The 11,394-nt window shown below is 30.7% G+C and overlaps 1 non-coding gene across 1 annotated transcript; it reads left to right on the forward strand.

Annotated features, from left to right (window-relative positions):
* Positions 1 to 567: 567 nt before the first annotated feature.
* On the forward strand, positions 568 to 673 carry LOC149514708 (small nucleolar RNA R71). Its single transcript, XR_016328392.1, has one exon. It is a non-coding gene; the product is annotated as a small nucleolar RNA R71 (small nucleolar RNA).
* Positions 674 to 11,394: the final 10,721 nt, after the last annotated feature.

Below are 11,394 nucleotides of genomic sequence, written 5' to 3' on the forward strand. Positions count from 1 at the left end.
TGCTGTGGTGTAGTGGTACTAGTGGCAACGGTGCTTGACTAGGCTAAAAAGATGTGGAATGGTGGTTTTGCTATTGATTCCATGAGAAAATAAGATTATTCCTCCAATGTGGGTTATATGTGGAAGAATAAAGGTTGTTAGATTTCTCAGGTTCTGTCTTACAAATGAAACTGACTCTGAATGAGTAATTAGAAATGACTTTCCTAGGTGTCCTACCTCGCATATCTTACACATAGCTATGAAACTATGGGTGTGAATCAACTTGGAATAACTAGAACTAGACCTTGAGGGTGTAACCTTACAATGTAAAGATTCTACAAATTTGGCTAGGGAATCTACATTAGCACTAAGCTTGTAAACTCACTAAGCTTGTACACCCCTAAAGCTTTCCTAGGATGCTATCTCTCATTATACCACTAACAATTATTAGTTGCCATATCCTCAATCAACTTATAAGCTATGTTAGAAGTTTTACTCATTAAAGCATCTCCTGATGCAGCATCTAAAAATGTCCTAGTAATAGGAACTAACCCATTATAAAAAATCTGAATCTTCGACTGTTTTGGTAGCTCGTGGTGTGGACACAACCTTAAGAGCTCCTTGTATCTCTCCCATGTTTCAACAAGGTCTCCAATTCATGCTGGGCAAATGTAGTAATTTTATTCCCAAGCTTGGTCATCTTGACCTGAGGAAAAAATTTAGCCATGAACTTTTGCACTAAATTTCCCAAGTGGTGATGGAATCTAGTGGCGTTGAGGCTAACCAACTCTTGGCTCTATCTCTAAGAGAAAATGAAAACAACCTAAGCTTAATGGCATCCTTAGTAATACCATTATGTTTAAATGTATCAATGTCTCCAAAAAATCTCAAAGATGAGCATTCAAATTCTCACTCAAATGTCTACTAAATCGCACCGACTATTATATCATCTAGATGATTATAGGTTTAATCTCAAAATTATTGGCTTGTATGGCTGGCCTTCTAATACTAGGTAGAAAACTATGAAGATTAGGCATAGCATAATCCCCAAGGGCTCTAGTGTCTTGCTTAGCCCTGGTGATAGTAAGATCGATTTGTTTTCCCTCCTAATCCTCCTAAAAGTATCATAAAACTCAAGATCTAAAGGTATCAACTTATGATTCCTAACAAAGTGCAAATGGGCCCTAATAACAGTAAACCTAGTAAACCACTCTAAAAATAAAACTCTAAGGATGTACACCTAGAACCGAAACAAGCCTAATTTCTAACCTAAAGTATGTACACTAAAGTGAACCAATCTATAATAGAATGGGATGAAAGTTGATATTAGTCTAGGACTACTTAGACCTAATCCCCAACAATGATGCCAAAAACTTGATTGAAAATCCTGTAAGCACATAGGCCATCAAGTAATAATAGAGACTGTAAAGTCTGACTGTCAATTCCTCAAGGATTAGCTAAAAAAAAAAATACCTAGCCTAAGTATCAATGATCCCCATTCCTTATCTAAAATTGGTTTAGTCAATTAAAAAAAAATTAATTCCTACCAAAGGATAAAAGAAAATCAAATAAAAAATTTCATAAAAAAATGAATTAATACTAAGAAAACTAAAATGCTAAGATAGAATTAACAAAATTAAAAAAAATAAAATGCAACTAAAAATTTAAATGATCACTAAATTGTGGATGACTAATCCTAATATGCAAAAACATAAGACATGCATGCTTTCTTGTAAGTCAAAATTGAATTACATTCAAACACACATGATATGAACCTAGAAGAAAGACATGACATGAATCTAAAAAAAATTGAATAGGAAAAATTGACTTTCAGGCTTAAATATATCACTATCTAATCATGCATTGAAAATTACCCAAAATATATAAGCATAAGGAATCCACAAAAAAGCATGAACATAATGCAAATGATGAAGATTCAGTTCAACAAAAACAAAAACTCACAACCACAAAGAACAATCGTTTCTAAAGTTGATTTTATATGATACTTAAGCTAGTAAAATGAGTTTCTACCTAAACCTAATATAGAACTAATTAACAAACTACTTGGAATAGTAAGGGAAACATAAACTATCAAAGCAGAATTTGAATCCACTATTCTCCAAAAAAAAAAAAAACATAGTTGTAAACAAGAAAAAATTGTAGAAAATGTTCACAAGGTTCACTTTCACTTAACACAACTTCAACTCCACAAATCCAAAGCTAAAAGAACCAATCAAAGATTAAAGTTCCAACATGATACTTGCATAACAATTGAGCATGCACAAAACTGAAAAATACTTGCAGTTAATACCTTCACATGCTTTGAATGCAAAGAAAACGAAAACTGTATCCTAAAACTTCACAATTTTTAAACTCTAATTTTTTATGAATAAACCTATACCTAGATGAACTTTTTCATGAACAGATGAAGAATTAAAAAGGAAATTTAAAATGCAACAATAAACATGAAAATAGAGGAACACAATTACTAAGTAAAAGTCTTATGCCATTCATTTAGAACTTGCACTTGCATGAGCTATAAAAAATTCAATACATGATCAACAACTTCAAAACATATTTCCAAGAGCTAAGATCAATTTTATTAACAAAAACTCCACCAACTTTAATAGCAAAATAACAACGAATAAACCTAAAACTAGATAAAACCTCTAAAGTCCAAATAGTGAACTGATAAACCACAAACAAGACATATTCACTCACTTTCTATCTTAACAAGCACTACCTGCAAGTAAAATCAAGGCATTCAATCAAAATCTAACTAGTAACATTCAAGACTAAGGATTAAATAAGAAGAGAAGATGGACAGAATTCCACGATGGAGGCAGAACCACATCAAACAGAATCCAACTTCTACTCCTAGCACCTTTCAGCTTAAATCTGGAAATGATTGCTTCTACTTCTAGCTAGGTTTAAGATATGAAGAATTTTTTGATCTTAAGAACCTGCAAAAACAAAATCTCAACAAAATCTAACTAGTTTTAGATAGGTTATGTTAGGCTAAAAAGCTTCAATCTTATCACATCAGCGAATGCACAATCAAATAATCAATCAATCATATAAGAGACAGTAATTTAATGTGGTTTAATTTAACCGACCTATGTCCACGGATGAGAAACAAGATCCACTAGTTGTAGAGAATTACAAACATACATTAAAACATATCAACCACTCAACAATCAATACCTATTGACCCTCTCAATCTCCTCTAGTCTTATAGAGAATTTTCAACCCAAACAAACACATACCCATTTGTACCCATTCATCATACCATGTGGACCCTCTCAATCTCTTCTGGTCCACTCTCAACATTTAAAACATACACACCCATAAGACATAAATCTCTAGTACTCTTATAAGGCGTCTATCCTATAAAATCTTGCAACTCTCTTACATTTTTTTCTCATATCTAACCCTATAAAGATTTCACCTATTTATAACTATACAAACTTGCCTATTAAGAGTCCTTTTTCTCTTAGAATTCTTTTTTGCAAATCAAAATTGCCTATTAAGAATCTCTTGTCTCTTAGAATTCTTCTTTTGCAAGTCTTCTTGTTCATTAAGTAATATCTAATAGATCCCAAATAAATCTCTTATGAGATTTAAGTCATTATTCCCAAGAGGTTTCATTGCAACAAAAAATAAAATTTTCAACCTAAACAATTCATCAAACAAATAGGAAAATATTAATATATGCACTGGTTTGATCTAGTAAACATGTATTTCTTCAAATTTTATTACAAGCTTTGGAAAGATCATGAGAAAATACAATGAATTATGAAAATTTATTAGTAAAATGTAGTTAAGAAAGTTGAAAATAAACTATTTGGAAGCTTGGAAAATAGGAAAGAAAACATGAAAAAAAAATTTTAAAAACTAAAATCCTAAGCTCTTAAAAAAATCTTTTTGTAAAGTCGGCCCTCCCTCTATTTATAGCTAGAAGGGAGGGACTTTAGGTGCTAAAAGGTTTGGATGGTGCATGCCAAGATTTATTTTTCTCTCTGTTGGTGCATCAGCACTAGTGCGCACGCTTGGGTTGATTTCCTCCCTGGTGTTTGGCTTTAACTTTACACTTTCATTCTTTCATGTGTATAGGTTCAACCAAGTCACTTCATTTAGACAATCATCTCATTTAAAAATGCCACATCAGCCTTTCAATTGAACATGCTCCAACCTAACTTAATCAACCTTTTACTAGCTTAATCTTTCATGCACATCCATGCACATCCACGTATATTTTTTTCTACAAAAAATTTCAACACTTAATGAGTATTTCTATCACAAGTTTTACTATAAAAAAAAGAAGAAAATAAAGATAAAAAAAAAATTCAAACAACAAAAGTAAAAAAAAAAATCCTTAAATATCAATGTGACCAAATGACACTAATGAAGGCCATTAGCCCTAAAATCCTCCATATTATGTTCAAAATTCTTCATCTTCTTCACTTGCACCTACACATAAGACAATTGTGATTTTAGGAGTATTTTTGCTAAGAAATGCTAAAGAACAAGTTAAAATAATAGTCAAATTGCACTAAAATTAAGCACGAAAAAGCTAAAATTGTTAATGCAATCATTGGTATTGATGGGCTATGAAATGAGGATCTATGTCTAGGTAGTTGAGAAATAGGGTTCAAAGGTCTAGGTGTTGGTGGTGTGGGCAATGGTGGTGTTAATGTTACATTTAAAGATAAAACTCCCATTAAATTTTGATAAAAACCTAAAAGATGTGTCACTTAAGCATTTAATGACTACGTGTTTTTGGAAAGCTAGGAATTCCAAGAAGGTAAATTTGGTGATGGAATTTGAAGAGGAATAGGCAAAAAAGATTTTACCTTAATGGTAGTTGTAAGTTGAATAATATCATTAATGGTAGAAGTTATTATTTTAGAAGAATACATTTGGTGAGACATGGCTATCATTCCCATAGATGGCGCCAATTGTTAATGGTGCTTTAAGGGTGTCTTAGCTGTAAGAAAGAAGGTGAGGTTGAAAAAGAAGACAATAATGACCTATAGCTAGTAAACATGGTTAGGGAGTGTCGAAGCTATTACTTCAGGGCATGCTTTGATACTCAAGTCAGTATGATGCCTGAGGTAAGGATAGAAAGTGAGATGAAATAGTGAAGTATGTGTGTGTTAAGCTTCAATGGAGAGAAAAAGTTTTTGAGATCTTGGGTCCCTCTTGTGTTACCTTACATATCTAGTTCTTCACCTACCTTTTACTTAAGATCAAATGTGATGGCATGACTGAGATGGTTGATAGTTGATGGGATATCTATGTAAAGATTGAGAAAGGCCCATGTGAATGAATGGGAATTACATTTAATGATCTTAGGCAGGCATGAGTTACATTTAATAATCCCAAGCAAGTTGGGTGTGGATGAGTCATTTCGGATGTGGTTACCTTGACAAGTTACTGGTGGGGCCATGGACGAGTCCTTCATTTGGTGGATGGTGAGCCATCCTTTTAGAACAAGTGATGTGGCTATTTTAGCATGCTTTGCCTGAATTGCCCAAGGACTCAGCCATACTAACCAAGGTCTAACCATTTACTAGTTGACTTAGGTGTAACAAATCCTAAGCTTTAAATGTAAATCTAGATCATTTGGTTCATTGTTTGGAAAAAATATTTTAAGAAAAGGAAAAAGGAAACAAGGAAGATTTTGGTGACTTTCGATTAAAGATCACAACAATGATCGATAGAGCACACAACGAACGATAGAGGAGGCCACCAAAATTTGGGTTTCACCGTCGAAAATTGGGTGTTTGAAGATCTTGGTAGGCACTTAGAGAGAGGTCAAAGAAAAAGAAAAAATAGAGAGAAGAGGAAGAAAAGTGAAGAAAAAGGAAAAATTTTGTTATTTAAAGCATAATGAAAATGACACTATTTTGTAAAGCATGATCATGTGTCAACTTGTCAAGCGACCCTACTTGATAACAACCAACCCACTTCCCTAAACTATTTCTTTGAGCTATTGAACCAAGTTGACTTGAATCGAACTGAGCTAACCTAACCTAAACTAGATCATTGACCATCCCATGACCATTCTTATTTTGGTACTTTTTTACTTTTTTAATTTATTTATCATTTATTCATTTGTTGTTTAATTACAAATGTTCTTTAAAAAATAATAATAATAATAATTTTGAAATTAAAATTCTACCAAATGTATTGGAGAGTTTTCTTGTGATTGAAAAATTAATTTTTGAGATTAAATTGATAAAATCGTACAAACCCATTGGAGGATTTTCATGAGTTCAAAAAAATAACTTTTGAGATTAAATTCAAAAAATCATGCCAACTATTAGAACATTTTCATGAATTTAAAAATAATTTTTGAGATTAAAATTTATAAAATATTATTAAACTATTTAAAAATTTTATTGATTTAAAAAATATAAAATTTTTAAAAACAAAATCTAATATAGAACCTCTTCAAGAATGGTAATAATCTCCTTAAATACTCTTAAGATGAGAAAATATTCTTAAACTTCTATCATACTATTGAAGTAATTTAAGAGCAATTTCCAAAATTAATGATGATCTCTTTAAAATGCTTTAAAGGTTTTTATTAATACGAAATCAACTAATACAATCCTTCGGATGAACATTTTAGGGATGCTATAATATTACATGTAATTGTATTCTTGAATCTAGTTTGATTCTGTAGACTAAAGTCTATTTTTTTAGAAACTTGAGTCAAGTTTATGATATCTTTAAAAAGGATAAATTTAATTAACCAATCATACCTAATATAAAAGATTAATGATAACTCTATATTTATATTTAGCAATCAAGTTTATTGTAACCTTGACACCATGAATGAAATAAAAACAAGTTTATATATATATATATATATATATATTGGCTTTTAACAAATCCAATATTGTTATCTTGCCCAAATGTTGAACACAAGTTGTTGTGTTGATATATAAATTTCATATTAATTTTTTATTAAGTTAGAAATATTAAAATTACATAATTTCTCTCTATTTAATATGTAAATGATCAGAATTTTTTTTTGTTTTTGACTAAATTATATGTGAAAGTAATTTACCTTTTAAAGTAATTTTATTTACCTATTTCACTTACATTTAGTTTAAAGGTTAATTAAATTATGTGTATGGGAAATGTATTAATACCAACACAACGCCTATTTAAAGAAAGTGCCTATTAATTTTATATTATTCTGAAAAGGTCTTAGCTAAATAGTCTTTTATGCTTAGTTAAATTTTATTATTTAAAATATTAGAAAATTTTTAGGTTTTCTTCAACATTCTCACAAAATCTTTAGAAAATTTACTTACCTCAAAAGTATTCAGAAAACCTATTTGTTCCCTTGAAAAAAACTCCATCATCTAATTAATTTGAATTTTTATGAAGGATTATTTAATTTTATTTTTGGGTTTAGATAAACTTTATTTTTTAAAAAATTGTCTTATCTTTATCATTTTTACCAAAACAAAATTTCCTAAATTAATCACTAAATATTTAATTAAAAATAAATAAAAATGACTTTTCTTTGAATAATTTCAAAATCTTTTCAATTGTTTTGATAAAATTTAAGAAAATTTCTCACCTAAGAATTTTAAGAAAATCTCCACTTACAATTTTCTTTCAATTTCATTATTGGAAGAATTTTCACTTAAAAAATTTTATAAAATTCACATGACACAAAATAATTAAAAAAAAATTTACAAATTTATTTCTAACCAACATATCTTAAATTTTTTATGTTGTCAAATAATTGAAGTATATTCCTAAGCTAAAATTTTAAATATGCAAGTAAATAAAAATAAGGCAAACAAAAAAATAAATAAAACAAAATATAAAACTACCAAAATAAATTGAGCTAAACCCAAGACAAAATTTGGGCTGGATTAATTTTAACATAAGTTGAAGATAGTCCAAATTTCAACTTAATGCGAGCCAATAGTAGCAATTCGGTTCAAATTACAAATAAGTCAGGTTGAGACGTGGTTCAGAGCTTCCTCAACTTCACAAACGGTGCATTTCGATCCAAGTATAAAAGACAAGAATCATACATTTTCCTTCATTCCTTACCTCAATTCTCTTGTCTACCCAAATCTGCTACCTTCTCTCTAGAATGAACCTGGAAAATCAAGAACACCACTGAAAATTTCAATAAACCTAGAAATTGACAAGCTCCAGCCACTATCATTATTGTTCGTCATTGGTGACCGCCTTTCGTTGTGACAGAAAACCCAAAAAGTACCATTTTTCCAATTCCTTATGACCGACCTTTTCATTCCTTTTTCAGTTTAGATTGTCAAGAACCTATTAAATTTTCCTAGATCTAAGTTTCTAGCGTTGGGTATCTGCCACCAATTCCATTACCAGTGACAATCTCCAGCATCTCTAATAACTTCTAAAAAAATCTTCTCCACCTTCTTCCATAGTCTTAAAGTGCCCAAAATTTCTTCTTTTCTTTCTTTACTTCCTTTTTTCCTCTCACTGCTCTCCTCGATTAGGAGAACTCAAAAAGAAACCCTAAGAAAAAAAAAAACTCACAACTGAAACTTTTTTTCTCATAATTGCTTTTTTTGTCTGATTGTTGCTGCATTGCTGTTGATTATACAGTGAATTTAAAAAAAAATGTTGATTTTCCCAAAAGTGAATTTTTTACACAAGTTTGGAGAAAGGAAGAAGACCAGAAGTGAATTTTCTTGGCAGAAAGACGGCCAGAGAGCTCCCACAGCTGGAACAATGAAGATTTGAAGATCAATAAGACAATTATTGAAGAATGATGATTTGAAGAGAAAATTCTTAAAGAATGAAGATCTTAAGAATCAAAGTCTCCAATGGCCCCACAAGTTTAAGTTTCCAAAGGTCCCACAAGTTTAAAATGGAAGATTTGAAGAATAAAGTTTCCATAATTCCAACAAACAAATCTAAGAAGAAATCTGAAGATCAAAGCCGAAGAACCAAGATCTCCTTAAATTTTGGGATTGAATCCCAAGATGTTAATGAAACCCCATATTCCTTCAATTCAAGAACAAATCTCAATGACTCTCATGTTAAGCTTATATTTTTTCAATCTAAGAACAAGTTATTCTTTAAATTCAAGAACAAGTCTCAACAATATAATAATGAAGCCCATATTCTTTCAATTCAAGACTACATTTCCACGACCCTTGAATGAAGCCCCATATTCCTTCAATTCTCAATTCAAGAACAAATCATTACGGGCCTTGAAACAAAGCCTACATTCCTTCGATTCAAGAACAAGTCTCTATAACTCTTGAAGCGAAATCATTATTCTTTCAATTCAAAAACAAGTCTTTATGACCTTTGAAGCAAAGTTCATACTTCTTTAATTTAAGAATAAGTTTCAATGTTCGTTAAGACGAAGTCCATACTTATCCAATTAAGGATAAGTCTTTTAGACCCTTAAAGTAAATTTTTATTGAAGAAAATAATCAAAGGACTTTTCTTTGTAATAAGATTTTCAGAGGTTGTACTTTACGAGTCTAATAAATAAAATTGTTATTTGTCTCTAACCTTTCTTGTCATATTTTCGACATGAAATTTGTGTGTACAAATTTCTGGCACACCTGATGGGACAAGCTTTGCTTTTCATTTCTTTTTTTTTTTTTTAAAGTTCAAGTTACTTAACTGTAATAGCTCCCAAAAGAACTTTGCCAATAAGCTAGTTCTAAAGCAAATTTTGGAGTAATGAATGTTATGACAACTGACACCACATCATTTAAAGAACAAGTTGCACTTTTTCAAAACCTATGGAATCTCTTACACCAAACATCGAGAAAAGGATAATCAAAATGTTGCCATGATGACAAAGTCTAAAAATTTAACTGAAAAATGACCAGCTGCTTCAGATCAAAGTTGTCATTCAATCTTCCAAGATGATGGTGAGAATTCCAACATGAAAGTTGCCAAAGATTCTCCATAAAAGCTCAATGAAGCTGTCACTGCTAGTCAACTCAAAAGATCAAGTTAAAAGTGTCACTCAACCTTCATACATATATGTTGAGCCATATTTTGAAAGAAATTGATCATTTGAAGATGCTTGAGAATTACTAGCCTTTAAAATTTCAACAGTTTGATGGAAAAGGAAACCCACACCAAGATATTGCACACTTCATGGGAGCTTGTAATAATGTGGCATTGATAGAGATCTTTTAGTGAAGCATTTTGTTCGTTTTTTAAAAGGCAATACCTTTGATTGGTATATCAATCTTGAGCTTGGAATAATTGATAGCTAGAAACAACTTGAGCGCGAATTCCTCAATTGATTCTATACACCCATCACATAGTCAACATTATTGAGCTCATAATTTAGGTAAATGGAAAAGATGAACTTGTGACCAATTACATTCATAGGTGGAAATTTTTTATTCTTAATTGTAAAGATCAATTATCTAAGTCTTCCACCATTGATATGTGCATGCAAGGTATGAATTGGAGATTACGCTACATCTTTCAAGATTTTAAGCCAAAAACTTTCGAAAAACTAGCTACCTATACACATCATATGTGTTAGCTCAAGTGTAGATAACAATCCATGAAGGGGGATGAATTGAATTATCTCTAAATTCTTTTCCAAAAATAAATTTTCAAGTAAATTTAAATGAGAAATTGAAAATATATGAAATATATGAAATTAAGCACAAGTGAATAATAATGAAAATAAAAGAGTAAGGATAGAGAAATCAAACATAAAGATTTATAGAGGTTTGGTCTTTTTCTAAAGGCATTTACGTTTTCTCCCTTAGCACCACTTGCTAAGAAGTTCAATCCACTAATTGAAATGTAAAATACAATCCATATCTTTTCTAGACTTAAGATAGCAACCTCTAACTCCTTATCTTTTTGGGCTAAGATAACAACCTCTAATTTCCTACCTTTCTAGCCTAAGGTAGCAACCTCTAATCTCACAAAATGAGTTTCTACAAAAACTTTCAAAACTTTTCAAAATGATGCCTCACCTTTTGATTACAATTTAACTATAATGTTTAGCAAATAAAAATACCTCAAAAGGTTAAGTGTTTGCCTAATGAAGTACAAAGGATGATGAATGGACAACAAAAAATAATTTGGATACAAGAAATACAAAAGATATTGAATTAAGCTCTAAAACCTCTTGATTCTTAAGAGAACAGAAATAAGGCTTGTTGGTACTTACTCTCTTATTTCTTCTTCATCAATGTTGTGTTAGAATGCCTAATTTATAGAGAAAATGAGTTTGTAGCCATTGAGGATTGATTGGATAAGAAAATACTAGTTAAACTTTTGAAAAACTAGTTGTTTGAATCTGAAATAGTAAAAACCAATCAATCCTATTTTGGACTAGATTGATCCTATATGCTACCTGATCGATCTCTTCCAGTAGGGGATTGATCATTTTTGGCTATT

The sequence above is a fragment of the Durio zibethinus genome, chromosome 15 (genome assembly GCF_047325235.1).
Source record: "Durio zibethinus cultivar Kanyao isolate XHJ-2024 chromosome 15, ASM4732523v1, whole genome shotgun sequence".
Lineage (NCBI taxonomy): Eukaryota > Viridiplantae > Streptophyta > Magnoliopsida > Malvales > Malvaceae > Durio > Durio zibethinus.